Source organism: Oryctolagus cuniculus, chromosome 9 (genome assembly GCF_051225735.1).
Source record: "Oryctolagus cuniculus isolate XC-2025 breed Fujian yellow rabbit chromosome 9, ASM5122573v1, whole genome shotgun sequence".
In the NCBI taxonomy this organism is placed as follows: domain Eukaryota; kingdom Metazoa; phylum Chordata; class Mammalia; order Lagomorpha; family Leporidae; genus Oryctolagus; species Oryctolagus cuniculus.
This window is the reverse complement of record NC_142875.1, coordinates 111,452,841-111,472,108: the sequence shown is the minus strand read 5'-3', so window position 1 is coordinate 111,472,108 and position 19,268 is coordinate 111,452,841. Positions and strand designations below refer to the sequence as shown.

Sequence of the window (19,268 nt, the reverse complement as noted above, 5' to 3'; positions counted from 1 at the left end):
AGGAAGCCGGCTACCTCAGCTCCCCCGGGGGTGGTAGGCTTGAGGCATTTGGAGCTGTCACTCATTCTTCACAGCCTTGCTGCCCTCTTGTTCTTACTCCGGATGCTGGGTATGTAGCAAAGCACACCTTTTTCCGGTTTGCTATTTGCCTCCCCCAGCTGCAATGAAAACTCCATCAGCAGGGTTTTGGGTCTGTTTGGTGCCTATAGCAGGCACACAGTGGCTATTCAGCAAGTCATTTTGGAATACATTTGTTAAGTAAGTGAAGGAGAGACACTACAAGGGTGAGACACTAGACATTTTCTTTTTGAGAGAAGCATAATAGGATTGCACACCCTTTTGGTGTTTTATAAACTCACTAGATTCTGGTGACAAAGGTGAGAAGCCATTTACAAAAAGCTATAAAGCAAACATCTACATTATAAGTTCATTCCCAGTACCCAAAATATGTAACTAAACTCAGCCCTTACTATGAATGGAATAGGATGTGACTCCTAAATGTATATGGATGTGAAATCTCATAGTCATCAATTAATGGTACTATGAGGGTAGAAACTGAATCCAGTTAGGCTCACCAACTATATGTGCTAGTGGGGGATCTTTACGTCAGGGGTCGGGGTGCCCCTTAGAAGGCTGTTATTATGGGAGGGTCTGGTCCAGCTCTTCTCTCTCTGCTTCCTGAATTGCCACCTGATCATTCTGCCTCAAGTCCTCCACCACTGCCATCCTCCAGCCTCCCGAGATGGCTGAACTAATGGGGCCTACACAGTCTTGAACTGTGAATCTTTAAAACATGAGCCAAAATCAAATCTGTTTCCCTCTTAAGCAGCCTGTGTTAGGTCATTTGTTATAGTAACAAAAAGCAGACACATACAAGCTTTGCTCTGAAACTTGGAGAGTTGCTTCAAGCAACACCTCTGGAAACAGGAAGAGCTTGATGGCTATCACTGTCTCTGCTTCAGAGGATTCATAACTGAGACACTTGCTCTCCTGATTAAACACGACAGATAAGCTTGATCAGTATCACTGGAATCCAAAGACTTGTAATGCATTGATTCTGAGAAACATACTGCCCACCCCCCCATTTTATGATATCAGAAACCAGGCTACAACTTCCCAACAAGGTTTCTTATAACCTCAGGAAACTGGCAGCCCGTGAGACGTGGTTATCATTCCCTGTTTTGTGCAGAGTTCCTGTTGGCTATTTGTATAATTGCCACTTCAATTGATTATTTGCTACTATTTGTGCCACTCTATTGAGTCTAAATGTTCTTTAAAATATCTACTAAGCGTACATTGTGATTTGGCTTTGAAAGGAAGTTATTAACTATACACAGAAAGGTACAGAAACAGAACAATGGAGAAAAAGTGGATAACATAAAGTAGATGTCTGATATTGAAGGAAGGCCTTACTACTTATTTCCTTGCAGGGTTACAGCCAAGGACTTTACAAGACATAAGGAAGGAAGATGCCATATAGTGGATAAAGCTTTATTATGCCAGTTCATTGAAACATGCAGGAATGGAAAGGGGGAGGGAGAGGGAAAGGGGAGGGTTGCGGGTGGGAGGGAAGTTGGGGGGGGGGCATTGTAATCCATAAGCTGTACTTTGGAAATTTATATTCATTAAATAAAAGTTAAAAAAAATAAAAATCTTTAAAAAATAAAAGAAACATGTACAAAAATCAACACACACAAAGCAAGAAAGCACCATCTTCAAGATTTGCAGAAGGAAGCCAACAATTTAGGAGAAAATCCCAGAAGAGAATTGTTTTTAAAAATTCTGCATCCCGGCTGGCGCCACAACTCAATGGGCTCATCCTCCACCTGTGGCGCCAGCACACCGGGTTCTAGTTCCAGTTAGGGCGCCAGATTCTGTCCCGGTTGCTCCTCTTCCAGTCCAGCTCTCTGCTGTGGTTCGGGAGGGCAGTGGAGGATGGCCCAAGTGCTTGGGCCCTGTACCCACATGAGAGACCAGGAGAAGCACCTGGCTCCTGGCTTCATATCAGCACAGTACGCTGGTCACAGCGCGCCAGCCACAGCGGCCACTGGGGGGTGAACCAACAGAAAAGGGAGACCTTTCTCTCTGTCTCTCTCTCTCACTGTCCACTCTGCCTGTCAAAAAAAAAAAAAAAAAAAAAAAAGAAAGAAAGAAAGAAAAGAAAAGAAAAAAAAAATTCTGCATCCCAATGCTCCTGATAGTGCAGAAGTTGACATTGTGTACAAAAACACAGATGTTGATAATTCTGAGTTGAAAACAACTCAAAAATGTCAAAATCTTCAGATGTACCAGTTTATTTAAACTATTTTACTTATATTTTCAGTGAAAAGTATACACATGAGTAACATATTTGTTAATATATTAATAAGTTAATATATTTATTTTTGGTAAGTTTAAAAGGTAGGACGTTTAGTCTAGTGATTTAGACACTGGTTTAGATCCTATATTGCATATCAGAGTACCTAGGTTCAATTCCAGGCTCCGCTCCTAACTCTGCATCGTGCTAATGTGCACTCTAGAAGGCACCAGAGATGGCTCAAGTAATTGGGTTCTTGACGCTCACAAGACTCTCATTGGTCCAGCTGTGGCCAATGGGGTCATTTGGGGAGTAAGCTAGTGGACAGGAGCTCTCTTTCTCTCTTCCACTCTCTCTCAAATCTAAAAAAAAAGGTTTTTTTTTGTTTTGTTTTGTTTTGGTTTGGTTTTTTTTGACAGGCAGAGTGGACAGTGAGAGAGAGAGAGAGACAGAGAGAAAGGTCTTCCTTTTGCCGGTGGTTCACCCTCCAATGGCCGCCGCAGCCAGCGCGCTACGGCCGGCGCTCCGCGCTGATCCGATGGCAGGAGCCAGGTGCTTATCCTGGTCTCCCATGGGGTGCAGGGCCCAAGCACTTGGGCCATCCTCCACTGCACTCCCTGGCCACAGCAGAGAGCTGGCCTGGAAGAGGGGCAACCGGGACAGAATCCGGCACCCCGACCGGGACTAGAACCCGGTGTGCCGGTGCCGCAAGGTGGAGGATTAGCCTAGTGAGCTGCAGCGCCGACCAAAAAAAAGTTTTAAATAAACTAAAAGAGCTCCTTTTGAAGGTCTTAAACACAATTCTATGAGATAATGCATTGGATCATGATTTATTTGGTCATATTTTTTCCATGTCCATAAAAATTATGTTCTTAAATTTATGATATTCTAAATGTGATGCAGTGTAGTATGTCATACTTTGTTCTCTCGTCACTCTTATTTTGTCTCACTTCTTCAATAAAATGTTTAACTATTAAAAAATACTCATTTTTCATGTATTTAAGCTTCACAAACATAATTCATTACCTGGAGACATTATAACAGAGCAGTGGTGACCAGTCTCAATACTAATTTTGGACATTTCTAGGATTGTGAAACTGACTCGTATGTGGAGTGCATGATGAAATCCTAGGATTTTAACTCTTCAGTGAATGAAGCATACTATTTAAATGGCAAAAGGGAAAACATCCTAGCCATGAGAGAGTATTGCCAAACATTTCAAACACCAAAGGAATAGCTCCAATATAAATGTCTGCAGCATATCAGCACTGATTATCTAGCTGTCTAACGGACCCTATACATTTCTTCCTCAGAAAACTAACATGGATTGGGAGACTATTTTAATGTCAGCTGGGGTAATTCTGTTTGGTTCCTTGCTATATACTTCACCTAGCACTGTGCCTAGCACTTAATAGGCAGTCAGCAAATATTCTTGAATGAATAAATGAAAATCACCCTTTCTTAGAACACAGGGGATTATGCACCAACCACTGGTTCTTAGAGAAACAGCATGGAATAGGGAAAAGAGCATGATTTTGGAAAATGGATTTGTTTTCTGGCTACATCTTATTTTTGTTATTTATTTGAAAATTAGGGAGTCTTTCTCTCTTGCTCACTCTCTCTTTGTGCCTCTCTCTCTCTCTCTCTCTCTCACACACACACACACACACACACATACACACAGGAGGCAGGAGGGAAACAGAGCTCTCCTATCCACTCTCCTATCCTATCCAGTAGTTCACTCCCCAGAGGTCCACAGCGACCAGGGCTGTGTAAGCATTGAACTATAAGTCAGAAATGTAATCCAGAATTCCCACATAGCTGGAAGGAACTCAACTACTTGAGCCGTCACTGCTACCACTCAAGGTCTACAGAAAGGTGGTATCCACTACAGGGGACTTGTCTCATGAAGTCAAAGAAGGCCAGAATGAGTCCATCTTCATTCAGATGTACACACACATTTTAAGTTTTTCAACACTAGTTGTTTGAAAACCAATGATGAAAAGACCAGGTCCAGGTGACCATCTCAAAGAAACCATCTACAGAGGGATCTTTACAAGGCAGTGAAATAAATACCAAGAGATACATACAAAATAACAGGGGATCATTAGATCATTACACTATGTGCTATATACTATGTAAATTAACAGGAATTTGTTTATTTCTATACTTTTGTGAAATTCTTAAAACTTTCAACTATTAGTTAAACACAGACAGGCTAGGTGGGTTTAGCCTATGGTCTTCTGTTTTGGTGCATGCGGATCATTTGGACCAGACAGTAAAGATAACCAACCCAGGGGATGGCACCACGGCTCACTTGGTTAATCCTCTGCATGTGGTGCTGACATCCCATATGGGCGCCGGATTTTGCCCCGGTTGCTCCTCTTCCAGTCCAGCTCTCTGCTGTGGCCCGGGAAGGCAGTGGAGGATAGCCCAAGTGCTTGGGCCCTGCACCTGCATGGGAGACCAGGAGGAAGCACCTGGCTCCTGGCTTCGGATTGGCGTAGCACCAGGCGTAGCAGCCATTTAGGGGGTGAACCAATGGAAGGAAGACCTTTCTCTCTGTCTCTCTCTCTCACTGTCTATCTGTCAAAAAAAAAAAAAAAAAAGATAACCAACCCAAGGAGATGCTGACTAGCACAGTGTTTCTCTGCCTCTCTGTACCATCTCAGGAAAGGGCTTCTACTTTACTCCACAGCCTCGGCTCCTTTTGATTCTTGGGTTGCTGAGCCCTTCCTATTCAATCAACAACCACAATGATTTCATTCCAGCATCAACACACTTACAAATGTCTCCCTCCTAGGGCATCCCCTTTGCCACCTGGACCTTTGGTCTCCATCCTGGACTTGAATGACCAAAGGATTTACCTCCATGACCTGCTCAACTGTTCTCTCTCACTGTTTCTAATTATTCTAAGCTGCATGGCTCTTAGGTACAATGCTATCTCTCCTTGAGGAAACTTCTTCAATACAGCAGTTACCTCTGAAACCAGGAATTACCCATTACTGCTTCAAAGACACTTTGGAAGTCTTTAAAAATGTTTCTCTTTTTTATGGCATTAGGGTTTCCTCTAGTTCTTAGCTTACTTTCAGAGCAGAGATACCTATCATGGGCATGAAGTCTAATTGCTACTTCCTGGGAACCAGACTCTCTTTCATGTCTCACCCATGGTGGTCTTGCAGAATTCCCACCAGGGAAAAAGGTCCACCAGAAAAATATGTGTCTGCTCCGTAGGTAGCACTTCTAGTCACTTACTAAACCATAATTATTTGGAATTTAAAATAGAACTACATGGTCCTCTTATGAAGATTACTATTTAATTTATGAGTTAATTGACAGCTAAATATAAAGTTAGTACTGTGGAGAAATTCAAAAATAAATAATTCTAGTGTCTGCCTTAAGATGGCTTATAATCTAATAGGAGAGGTGACATATATTCACCAATAAGTGCATTAATATCTAATAGAAAGGAATAAGTAGTATACATGAGATACCATGCTCTAAGGGCTTCCAGGTTGTAGGCAGTACTTATCTACTTCTTGGTGTTTCAGTATGATATGAGGGCAACGGCACCTTGGGGTGTGCAAAGGCAGCATCCCAGTCAAGCTAGAAGCTTCTGAAGGCAGCAATGATTCTTCTCCCTGGTCTAGAACATAAGGCTTGGTTAGAAAGTGGGAAGAAGCAATCAAGAGAAGAGCTCAGTTTCTTGACAGCTAGAGCTCTGGATTTATAGTGGTGGAAAATGTTAAACTGCGATGGTTTTTGATTAGGGAATAATCTAGCAATTGATTTAGGAAGATTAACCTGGTGAGACAGTGCAAAGAAAATTAGAAGAGGAAGAGACTGGGTGTATTAATGAAATTATGCTGAATAACAAAATAAATCTTCTTATATGTATGGCCACCTCAAACTGGCAGGGGCTCTACTCTCCATGTCCTCAATAGCAGCTCCAATGACACAGACAGGCTCCATGTGCTGGAATGACAAAAATCTATTCCAGAGGAGACAAAGAGCAGGAGACACGGTTCACTTCCACTTGACTGGCTGTGACAGGGTACAGGCCCATGTCTCCCTTCAATGATAGAAGGAGCACAGAGAAGCATGAGATCCATGAATAGTGTTAATGCCTCCCACCCTTGGAGGAGGGAAATAGGACAGGACACTGACACCACCCTCCAGGATGGAAGTCATGAGGGCCTGGATTCAAGTGGTGACCAAGAGCATGGAAATGAAGGAAAGGGTCTGTGAAACAGTAAAGGCTCGATAGGCTGCAGAGTTTAGAACCAAAAAGGATGTGTATTGCACCTGGTGTGGGCTGCAGGGTTACAGACTGATGAGGACAGGAACGTGTGAAAGCTGCACTTGGAATCATATACTTTCAACACCAATTGTTTTTACTAATGGAGACACGTAGCAGTTACGCCATAGATTTAAAATTAAGATTATACTTGAATTAATAAGTAGCATCTGATAAGTCAAGGACAGGAAATCCATACTTTCTATGCAGCAATATAAGTAATTGGTAGGGGCTAACTTGAGAAAGACAGAAAAGTTCATTTATATCTTTTCTTTGGCTTTGTATTTTGTGCTGGAGAGTCTATCGTTCCTACCAATAATGTTTAATATCACCTCAAGATAAATAACTTCTCTGTTTATGTCTTTTAATACCCTTTCTAAATTGAGTCTGAAATATTGGGTTTTTAATACTTTTTCTAAATTGAGTCTGAAATTTGAATGGTGTTCAAAATTCTCTGACTTAAGGTCAATAACAATAATAAAAAGATATTGTAACCTACTCTACTGAGGGGCCATCAAGGCAACCATATTTTCCAATAACTTCTAAAACTTCCTAATGAAAAGTCAAGTATATAAAATATTATGCATTTTATTCCTTTTGTTTTCCTGGAATATCTGAACTGAAACTGAAACTGAACTGAACTTTCTAAGCTATACCTCTTAGTCCATTCAGTTTGCTATAATACAAACATTATAGGCTGGGTAGCTTATAAACAAGAAACATTTAGTACTCAAAGTTCTGAGGACTAGGAAATCCAAGATAAGGACACTGGCAGACTGAGCATGTGGTGAGGGCCTGTTGTTCATGAAGTTCATGAATGGTGCCTTCTCATTGTGTCCCCACAAGGTGGACGGGTATGGCTGTCTCTTTGCTGTATTTTTGTTATAAGGGCATCAATTCCAATCATGAGGGATCTGACTTTAGGATCTATTCATTGCCCAAAGACTCAATTCTTTTTTTTTTTAATTTTTATTCATTTATTTGAAAGGCCAAGAGACAGAGAGACAGATTTTTTCCATTTGTTGGTTCATTCCTCAAATGCTTGCAATAGTCAGGGCTGGGCAAGGCTGAAGCCAAGAGCCTGGAACTCCATCCAGGTCTCCCACATGGGTAGCTGGGATCCAAGTTCTTGAACATTTACCTGCTGCCTTCCAGGAAGCTGGAATGGAAAGCAGAGCTGGGACTTGAACAAAGGCACTCCAATATGGAATGTGGACATCCCATGTGGTATCTTAACTGCTTTCACTGAACATCCAAACCATACCCCATCTCTGAGTACACATTGGGTATTAGATCTCAACATACAAATCTGGGGTATGATGGGATGGGCAGACACAAATATTCATACCATGATGCTACACAAAAGTGGATGAGATCAATGATGCTGTTTTCTGAAAACTTCACTGATTGGCTCTTTGATTACCTTATGTAGAACACTCATCTGATACACAGGATGCCATGACCTTCAGTTCCAGAATGTTCCTGTTTGTGGGTTATTCCAGGGAAGAAATGGAACCAAAGGGTTAAACTATGAGCTTAGACAAATGGAGGCCACCATTCCTGCCACCCACCTTTCGAGACTTAGCAAGTAAGACTTTCGCCTCATTATGTAGGTAAATGGCCTAGAACCTCCACCCTTTTGATGTCACGGGGAGGCCTTCAGAAAGTTGTTTAGCTGTACAGTCAGGTTGTGTGTGGGCTGTGGGCCTTGGCCTTTTCTATGTCTTCACCTGAACGCAGCTGCCAATAAGGCTCAGAGGCAAACACTAACTTTAATTACCCTTTCTCCCGGCTGCTTTTTCCCCAGAGACAGACTCTGCTTAGGCGTTTTTTTGAGCCAAGTCCAATAGATCCAGAAAATATGGCGAATGAGAAAGCCCAGTTTTCTGGCAGGAAAAAGGAAACCAGCTTTCATGCTCAATAAGGAGCCCATCTCAAATGACATCCAAGAGCACTGTGCCACAGCTGAGAAAATACCAAGCTTGTTGGAACCCATACCCTGCTTTCTAGAGCTTCAGAATGACAGAAATTCTGTCAGAATGGCCTCAGCCTGCTTATTCAGGGATGGCCCAAGTAGAGTGATGTTTTAACCCAGACTGTAAGGTGGGCAGGGCCTCAAGGAAGCAGCAGATATGGAACAAGACTCCTTAAAGAAGTGAAAGATTAATTTATACATCATCAGTTTATAAATGCACCTGCTGTCAACAAGACAAAGTAGATAGAACCATACCTGCTCCCAGTTATTTCCTACCTCCCTTGCTATTTTGTCACTTCAGAACTATCTCCTAGCTTGCCCTTAGTGTTCATTTGAACATTATTGTTGCCAACATAGAAACACCGGGTACCAGTGATGAGCAGCCCAGGTGATATGTCCAGGGCCTGTGCACTCTACAAAAAATCCTCGGTGCACATTTACAAGCTTTCTAGTGGTTAACATAAAGGAAATGGCCTGCTGAGTCAGGGCCAAGTCACTTCACCTCTCTGTGGCAATAGTTGCCTAGAAGTACAATCACTCAGTTGCTAATGATTTTCTTTTTTTTTTTTAACTTTTATTTAATGAATATAAGTTTCCAAAGTACGAATAATGGATTACTATGGCTTCTCCCCCATACCGTCCCTCCCACCCACAACCCTCCCCTTTCCCACTCCCTCTCCCCTTCCATTCACATCAAGATTCATTTTCGATTATCTTAATATACAGAAGATCAGCTTAGTATACCTTAAGTAAGGATTTCAACAGTTTGCTCCCACACAGAAACATAAAGTGAAAAATAATAGATGATTTTTTTTAAATGATGATGAAATCAGATCAGACCTATTGTCATGTTTAATCCCAGTGAGAGTCAAGTTGGGAGTTGATAGTTTCTTTTCTTTTTCTTTTTTCTTTTTTTTTTTTTTTTACAGAGGATCAGTTTAGTATGCATTAAGTAAAGATTTCAACAGTTTGCACCCCCATAGAAACACAAAGTGAAATATATTGTTTGAGTACTCGTTATAGCATTAAATCTCAATGCACAGCACATTAAGGACAGAGATCCTACATGAGGAGTAAGTGCACAGTGACTCCTGTTGTTGACTTTACCAATTGACACTCCTGTCTATGGCATCAGCAATCCCCCTATGCTCCAGTCATGAGTTTCCAAGGCTATGGAAGCCCCTTGAGTTCTCCGACTCTTATCTTGTTTAGAGAAGGTCATAGTCAAAGTGGAGGTTCTCTCCTCCCTTCAGAGAAAGGTACCTCCTTCTTTGATGACCTGTTCTTTCCACTGAGATCTCACTCACAGAGATCTTTTGCCAGAGTGTCTTGGCTTTCCATGCCTGAAATACTCTCATGGGCTTTTCAGCCAGATCCGAATGCCTTTAGGGCTGATTCTGAGGCCAGAGTGCTATTTAGGACATCTGCCATTCTATGAGTCTGCTGAGTATCTCACTTCCCATGTTGGATCACTCTCCCCTTTATTTATTCTATCGGTTAGTGTTAGCAGGTACTAGACTTGCTTATGTGCTCCCTTTGACTCTTAGTCCTTTCATTATGATCAATTGTGAACTGAAATTGATCACTTGGACTAGTGAGATGGCATTGGTACATGCCACCTTGATGGGATTAAATTGGAGTCCCCTGGTATGTTTCTAACTCTACCATTTGGGGCAAGTCAGCTTGAGCATGTCCCAAATTATATATCTCTTCCCTCTCTTATTCCTACTCTTATGTTTAACAGGGATCACATTTCAGTTAAATTTCAACACTTAAGAATAACTGTGTATTAATTACAGAATTAAACCAGTCATATTAAGTAGAACAGACAAAAAAACTACTAAGAGGGATAATGTATTAAGTTGTTCATTAACAGTCAGGGCTATGCTGATCAAGTCACCGTTTCCCATAGTGTCCATTCCACTTCAACAGGTTTCCTTTTTGGTGTTCAGTCAGTCGTCACCGATCAGGGAGAACATATGGTATTTGTCCCTTTGGGACTGGCTTATTTCACTCAGCATGATGTGTTCCAGATTCCTCCATTTTGTTGCAAATGACTGGATTTCGTTGTTTCTTACTGCGGTATAGTATTCTAAAGAGTACATATCCCATAATTTCTTTATCCAGTCTACCGTTGATGGGCATTTAGGTTGGTTCCAGGTCTTAGCTATTGTGAATTGAGCTGCAATAAACATTAGGGTGCAGACCGCTTTTTTGTTTGCCAATTTAAATTCCTTTGGGTAAATTCCAAGGAGTGGGATGGCTGGGTCGAACGGTAGGGTTATCTTCAGGCTTCTGAGGGATCTCCAGACTGACTTCCATAGTGGCTTGACCAGTTTGCATTCCCACCAACAGTGGGTTAGTGTCCCTTTTTCCCCACATCCTCGCCAGCATCTGTTGTTGGTAGATTTCTGCATGTGAGCCATTCTAACCGGGGTGAGGTGAAACCTCATTGTGGTTTTGATTTGCATTTCCCTGATTGCTAATGACCTTGAACATTTTTTCATGTGCCTGTTGGCCATTTGGATTTCCTCTTTTGAAAAATGTCTATTGAGGTCCTTGGCCCATCTCTTAAGTGGGTTGTTGGTTTTGTTTTTGTGGAGTTTCTTGATCTCTTTGTAGATTCTGGTTATTAACCCTTTATCTGTTGCATAGTTTGCAAATATTTTTTCCCATTCTGATGGTTGTCTCTTCACTCTCCTGACTGTTTCTTTTGCCGTACAGAAACTTCTCAATTTGATGCAATCCCAATAGTTAATTTTGGCTTTGACTGCCTGAGCCTCCTGGGTCTTTTCCAGAAACTCTTTGCCTGTGCCAATATCTTGAAGGGTTTCTCCAATGTTCTCTAGTAACTTGATGGTGTCAGGTCGTAGATTTAGGTCTTTAATCCATGTTGAGTGGATTTTTGCGTAAGGTGTAAGGTAGGGGTCTTGCTTCATGCTTCTGCATGTGGAAATCCAATTTTCCCAGCACCATTTATTGAATAGACTGTCCTTGCTCCAGGAATTAGTTTTAGATCCTTGGTCAAATATAAGTTGGCTGTAGATGTTTGGGTTGATTTCTGGTATTTCAATTCTGTTCCATTGGTCTATCCATCTGTTTCTGTACCAGTACCATGCTGTTTTGATTACAACTGCCCTGTAGTATGTCCTGAAATCTGGTATTGTGATGCCTCCGGCTTTGTTTTTGTTGTACAAGATTGCTTTAGCTATTCGAGGTCTCTTGTGCCTCCATATAAATTTCAGCACCAATTTTTCCAGATCTGAGAAGAAGGTCTTCGGTATCTTGATTGGTATTGCATTGAATTTATAAATTGCTTTTGGGAGAATGGACATTTTGATGATATTGATTCTTCCAATCCTTGAGCATGGAAGATTTTTCCATTTCTTGGTATCCTCTTCTATTTCTTTCTTTAAGGTTTTGTAATTTTCATCGTAGAGATCTTTAACATCCTTGGTTAAGTTTATTCCAAGGTATTTGATTGTTTTTGTAGCTATTGTGAATGGGATTGATCTTAGAAGTTCTTCCTCAGCCATGGCATTGTCTGTGTATACAAAGGCTGTTGATTTTTGTGCATTGATTTTATACCCTGCTACTTTGCCAAAATCTTCTATGAGTTCCAATAGTCTCTTAGTAGAGTTCTTTGGGTCCCCTAAATAAAGAATCATGTCATCTGCAAAGAGGGATAGTTTGAGTTCTTCCTTCCCAATTTGTATCCCTTTAATTTCTTTTTCTTGCCTAATAGCTCTGGCTAGAACCTCCAGAACTATATTGAATAGCAGTGGTGAGAGTGGACATCCCTGTCTGGTCCCAGATCTCAGTGGAAATGCTTCCAACTTTTCCCCATTCAATAGGATGTTGGCTGTGGGTTTTTCATAGATTGCTTTGATTGTATTGAGGAATGTTCCTTCCAAACCCAGTTTGCTTAGAGTTTTCATCATGAACGGGTGTTGTATTTTATCAAATGCTTTCTCGGCATCTATTGAGATAATCATATGGTTTTTCTTCTGCAGTCTGTTAATGTGGTGTATCACATTGATTGTCTTGCGCACATTAAACCATCCCTGCATACCAGGGATAAATCCCACTTGGTCTGGGTGGATGATCTTTCTGATGTGTTGTTGCATTCTATTGGCGAGAATTTTATTGAGGATTTTTGCATCTATGTTCATCAGGGATATTGGTCTGTAATTCTCTTTCAGTGCTGCATCTTTTTCTGGCTTAGGAATTAAGGTGATGCTGGCTTCATAGAAAGAATTTGGGAGGATTCCCTCTTCTTCGATTGTTCTGAATAGTTTGAGAAGAATTGGAGTTAGTTCTTCTTTAAATGTCTGGTAGAATTCAGCAGTGAATCCATCTGGTCCTGGGCTTTTCTTTGTTGGGAGGGCCTTTATTACTGTTTCAATTTCTGCCTCAGTTATGGGTCTGTTTAGGTTTTCGATGTCTTCCTGGTTCAATTTAGGCAGGTTGCATGTGTCCAGGAATCTATCCATTTCTGATAGGTTTCCCTGTTTGCTGGCATACAAGTCCTTGTAGTAATTTCTGATGATTCTTTTTATTTCTGTGGTGTCTGTTGTTACATTTCCTTTTTCATCTATGATTTTATTGATTTGGGTCTTTTCTCTTCTTTTTTTTAGTTAGTTGGGCCAATGGGGTGTCAATTTTGTTTATTTTTTCAAAAAACCAGCTCCTCGTTTGGCTGATTTTTTGGAATGTTTTTCTTGATTCAATCCTGTTGATTTCTTCTCTGATTTTAATTATTTCTCTTCTCCTACTAGATTTGGGTCTGGTTTGCTGTAGGTTTTCTAGATCCTTGAGGTGAATAGAAAGCTCATCTATTTGGTGCCTTTCCAATTTCTTGATGTAGGCACCTATTGATATAAACTTTCCTCTTAACACTGCTTTTGCTGCGTCCCATAAGTTTTGGTATGTTGTGCTGTTATCCTCATTTACTTCCAGAAAGTTTTTGATTTCTCTTTTGATTTCTTCTTTGACCCATTGTTCATTCAGGAGCATGTTGTTCAATCTCCATGTGTTTGCATATGCTCTAGGGATTCCTGAGTTGTTCATTTCCAACTTCATTCCTTTATGGTTCTGAGAAGCTGCATGGTATGATTCTAATTCTTTTGAATTTGCTGAGACTTGCTTTATGGCCTAGTATGTGGTCAATCCTAGAGAAGCTTCCATGTACTGCTGAGAAGAATGTAAAATCTTTAGCTGTAGGATTGAAAGTTCTGTATATATCTGTTAGATCCATTTGGGCTATAGTGTCGTTTAAATCTACTGTATCCTTGTTAATCTTCTGTCCTATTGATCTGTCTATTTCTGAGAGTGGAGTATTGAAGTCCCCCAGTACTATTGTATTGGGGTCTAAGTCTCCCTTTAAGTCCGTTAACAAATCTTTTAGATAAACCGGTGCCCTGTAGTTAGGTGCATATACATTGATAATTGTTAGCTAATGATTTTCAATAGAATTATTTTGGCCCCATGGAGATATCAACTGAATATTTGGGCATTGGTCTGGCACTCCATGAACCAGTTTGATGTTGGAAAGTTTGAGAAGTTAAATCTGTTCTCCTGTATTAAGGATGTTGGGTGTGGATGATCTCTAGGGGCTCACAGAAGCACCAGAAGTCTATTTATTTTAATAGTATCTTCTTATGTTAATCCTATTTGGAAAACTTATTCTTTAAAATTCAAGTTATTGAATTCAAACCTATAATTTACTTTCATCTTCTTATCAAAAATTTTAATCCAATTGTTTTCCCACTAGCTAAGAGATTAGCAGTCTGTTTTGGGGTGGGTGTTGCCTAGTAGGACACACTTAGAAGGATTGCCCTAAGACCTCCAAAGTAGCAAGTCGACATGGGTACTGTTGTTGGGTTGTCTGGGCAAGAAAACTGGATTATCAAAGACAGGCTTCACCTACACACCAGATTATAAACCACTTATTTGGTTGCTTATTATTTGTAACTCCTGTAGGTATTGCTTTATTTACCAGGAAGAAGGAGTTACTGCTTCTGGGAAGTGCTGCTAGAGACCTTGCATTATAAGAATTTTTCCTGCAAACTTTATGGAGGACACTTTGTCGTATGTGGTACCCCTATGCTGGTTGCTATAGCATATTGTAATGAAGATTCACAGATTTGCAAAGAACCATGTCTAAGTGACTATGTTTCTGTCTGAAGCAACTCAGATGTCCCAAGTCTTTTTCTAGATTGTTTTGATTTTTGCCATCACATGATCATCAAAGCACTTTCCTGGTCCTGATCATATGAATTGCCAGATGTGCTAACCTATGTGTGTTATGCTTTTGAGCCTCAGAATATTTTATAGCATTGGGAGGAAGAAAATACTTCTGAGACTCTTGTTTAGTGGGATGGGCTTCCCTTATTCTAATCCTGGGGCTCTCTGTTACCAAAGTACCAAAGTTAAGTAGTATTAAGGTGAGACTCATGAATTTTTTCCCACATTCCACATAAGGAAATGCAAACCTAGAAGGTCATGAAACTTTCCTGAGATCATGCCCCTAGAAAATTGTCAAGCCAAAATTTGAGCTTGGGCAGACTAACTCCTAAATACACATGTTCTTAAATACTCTGTAACCCTACCTTCCTCAGTTTGACATTGCTCATCTAAGCCCATTGGTCCAGGCCATCAAAAGTTCTGAAATGTTTGCATCAGCACTTGGAAGAACTAGAATTATTTTCTCTTCACTTTTCCTCAATCCTATACCTTAGCACCTTCATTCATTACTCTTTCTGATCTACTGGGATTATTTTATTTTGTTTCCAAAATGTCAAATTCTCTATTCACCAGTATAACCACAGACACATACTTTGTCCTCCACATCTATACAAATGAGGCACAAATTAAGCAGTGTTTTTTAAAGAATAACTTAAAAGATGTCATAAGACAAACTGAGCTCCAATCCTGCAATATTAACACTTGTCTCTATTCACATTGATAAGGATCCCAAGCTGATAAAAAATGGAAAATAACCATTAAACCATGTTCAAAAGCTACAATGGGCATTGACACAAGCAACGGCCTTGTAATTTATATTACTACAATTTAAAAGACTTGTGGTATTTGACAGATTTGTACAAATAAGTAACTTCATAATGATCGTTGTTGTTTAAAACTGACAGTCCATAATATATGAAGTAACTGTTGAACAGAATATTGAATTTCAATAATAAGATTTAGTGTTCATACTGAGCAACTCAGTTACAATACTTTGATAATTTCTTTCATAAATGGTAACTACCACATTGATAGTATAAAATACATTTGCATCAAATTGTTTGAATTATTTTTCCACAATTTATTTATTTATTTGAAACGCAGAGTTACAGGGAGGGGGGAAGAAATAGAGAGAGGAAATCTTCCATCCATTGGCTCACTCCCCAAATGGCTCCAGGTTGGGCCGGTCTGAAGTCAGGAGCTTCTTCAGGGTCTCCCAAGTGTGTGACAGGGGCCCAAGGACTTGGGCCATCCTCTGCTGCTTTCCCAAGAACATTAGCAGGAAGCTGGATTGGAAGTGGAATAGCCAGGACATGAACCAACTCTTATATGGGAATGGTGGCATAGAAGATGGAAGCTTTACCTGCTAAGCCACAGCACTGGCCTCAGATTGTGTGAACTATTTTCTAATTTCTAACAAACCCATGTGCATTTCTGGGGATATAAAATAGAATAAAATAGAATAATAGAATATAATATATATACATATATACATATATTCACACAAACATAAGTATGAAACTCATGTCACTTGGGAAGCACATGTTTAGCCTAGTGGCTAACATGTTGGCATCCCATCTTGGAGTTCCTGGTTCAGTACCTGGCTCCAGCTCCTGACTCTAGTGCCTTGCTAATGCAGACCCTGAGAGGAAGTAGTGATGGCTCCTGTAGTTGGCTTCCTGCTGGTCACATGGGAGACCTGCATTGTTTTCCCAGCTCTTGGCTCAGTCCTGGCCATGTGCAAAGTGAACCAGCAGACAGCACACTCACGCTCACTTTCTCTCTCTCTCTCTCTCTCTCTCAAATAAAAACTAAATTAAAAAAAAAAAAAAAACTCATGTCATCTGATTTTCTCAACAGGGTCCAGGCACCCAGTACTTGCCACAGAGTAAGTGTGAAAGACTAAAATCAAAACTCCAGAATCAAGTGGATGGTTCTGTTTGGGCTCATCCTCTTAACCTTTGACAGCGGCATGTTCTTTAAAATCTCTGGGCCTCAATTTCCTCATTGGTAAAATAGAGCCTACCTCACAAGGCTTTTTTTGATAATTAAATGAGGCTGAAGAACTTAAAGTACTTAGCACAATACCTGGCACTTACTACCTCATACTACAGAAGTGTGAGATGTTATTATTTTAGAATCACAAAGAGGAACTATTTTCCTTTTGACCACACTCACACTTGATTAATTTTCTAGCACATTCCATGCAGCACACCACAGAATATGAGTAATACTGAAAGGGTACATCTAGTATTTCCTCTGTAGCCTCACAAGCAAGTCCCCTGCCCCCAGCTTCCTATTTTGAAAAGTTCCAAACCAAAAGGGTAATTGAGAGAAGATTCCATTGTCTTTCAGTCAAGTTCACCAATGAGCACATTGTCACAGGTTTGCTCTGTGAGTCCCCATCCTCCCTCTTACCCCAAATATTCATCAGGTGTCCTCCAGAAACATGAAAATTGTCAAGAAAGTCAACATTAATATAATAATGCTTTCCAATTGATAGCTCATATTCAAATTTCTCACTTCTCTTAATAATATCTTAGGTAGCTTCCTTTTCCTTCATTCAATATAGAATATCATTAAAGTTTATGAATTGTTTGGTTGACGTATCTCTAGAATCTCTTTCAATCAAAAATATCTCCCTGTGTTTTAAAAACATGTTTTAAAAATGTATTATATCATTGACATTTTTAGAGAGTTCAGGCCAGGTATCTTGTAGATTGTCTCATACCTTATTTTCTCATGATTAGGTTTTGGTTAAACATTTTTGTCATCACAAAAGTGATGCTGTGAGCCTCTTGGTACATCAGATCAGGAGACATGGAATGTCCGTTTGTTGCTTTATTACTCATGCTGAGTGTGTTCACTTGGTTAAGGAGGTGAGCTCAATATTTCTCCATTGACATATGTCACATTTTCCTTGAAATTGATATATAAATTGGGTGATTCTCTGAGATTGTGTGAGTAATCTTGTTCCTGCAACATTTGCTCAATTATTTTAGCATCTATGGTTGACACTTGCCTAAATTATTTGGGTGATTCTAAAATGGTTACATTCTATCATTCATCTATACTGGCATTCTTCTGTAAAAAAAAGTCCATCATCCTTTTTGTAGTAATGTTTTGTACCCAAGGACTACTTGGGTTTGTTTTAAGAAGGCATTTCTGAGGCCATTACATGTTGGAGAATTGGGCTTCACACTGAGGGCCCTCTAGTGGTTGCTTGGGTGGCATTTTTTGCTTATAGGAGCATATCTGGGGGAATGCGGAACAAGGCCAAGGGCAGAATTTTGCTAGATAAACAAATACAATAATTTGACCCATTACTGGTAGGTTTAAACTCAGTGCTAGTCAATCTCTTGAGCTATGGATAGCTATGTATACACTACTGTATATGTGTAGTGTATGCATTCTTTCAATGTTTTAAAAATGATTGTGGAACCTGAGAATTCTTCCAGGAACTCTGCATCTTTTCTACTCCAATCAACCCTGTTTATTTATTTATTTATTTATTGACAGGCAGAGTGGACAGTGAGAGAGAGAGAGAAAGGTCTTCCTTTGCCATTGGTTCACCCTCCAATGGCCGCCACGGCTGGCGTGCTGCGGCCGGCGCACCACGCTGATCCGAAGGCAGGAGCCAGGTACTTATCCTGGTCTCCCATGGGGTGCAGGACCCAAGCACTTGGGCCATCCTTCACTGCACTCCCTGGCCACAGCAGAGAGCTGGCCTGGAAGAGGGGCAACTGGGACCGAATCCGGTGCCCCGACCGGGACTAGAACCCGGTGTGCCGGTGCCGCAAGGCAGAGGATTAGCCTAGTGAGCTGCGGTGCCAGCCCTCAACCCTGTTTAAAGTCTCTGGAGTAAGAGAAGTAGGGGACGGTGCCTTCCTGTCTTTGCAATCTATCCAGAGCTTTGCTGAGAGCTACTCTCCGAGTTCAAGTGTATTCACATGCTCTGCTCTCAATCTTGCCAGCTCAGCTAAACGTCTTTCTTTCAGTCACCTCCCAGATATTTGCTCTGGGCACCTTCTTTGGGGTTCTTAATGTTCACTTGATTTCCTTGCAGTAGGCAACTGGCATCTGGCCCATGCTTAGTCAGTCTTAGCGGTTGCCTAGGGGTAAATGTTCTGTCTGGTCCAAGACCAGAGTTTTCCCTTCTCTCCCCCAGGCTGGCAGCAGATCTCTTCTGTCTTCCAGGACCCTCATCACTACTGATCAACAGGATTCTCAAGTAACAGTTTTCTCAGCACATTTACCTGAACATGTTTACCTTTGGAGGTTATTTGTTTATGCATATATTCAGATTAAATTGTTAGCTCTCAAGTGTACTATGTATTTGAAATTGACGTGCAACATTGGACTCCAAGATACCTATGACTTCTATCACCTTCTCTTAGCACTTGTGTGGCCTTCTGTTTACAGAGACAGTGTATTTGGTTAAATTTAAAATGAGG

At 40.7% G+C, this 19,268-nt stretch overlaps 1 long non-coding RNA gene across 4 annotated transcripts in view; it reads right to left on the bottom strand.

Moving 5' to 3' along the window:
- Positions 1-15,917: 15,917 nt before the first annotated feature.
- LOC149124729 (uncharacterized) overlaps positions 15,918-19,268 on the bottom strand; it is a 315,134-nt gene continuing 311,783 nt past the window's right edge. For all 4 annotated transcript variants that reach the window (XR_016213780.1, XR_016213782.1, XR_016213779.1 and 1 more), the window contains one exon: positions 15,918-16,100. This is a non-coding gene — a long non-coding RNA (uncharacterized LOC149124729). The remainder of the gene's footprint in view (positions 16,101-19,268) is intronic.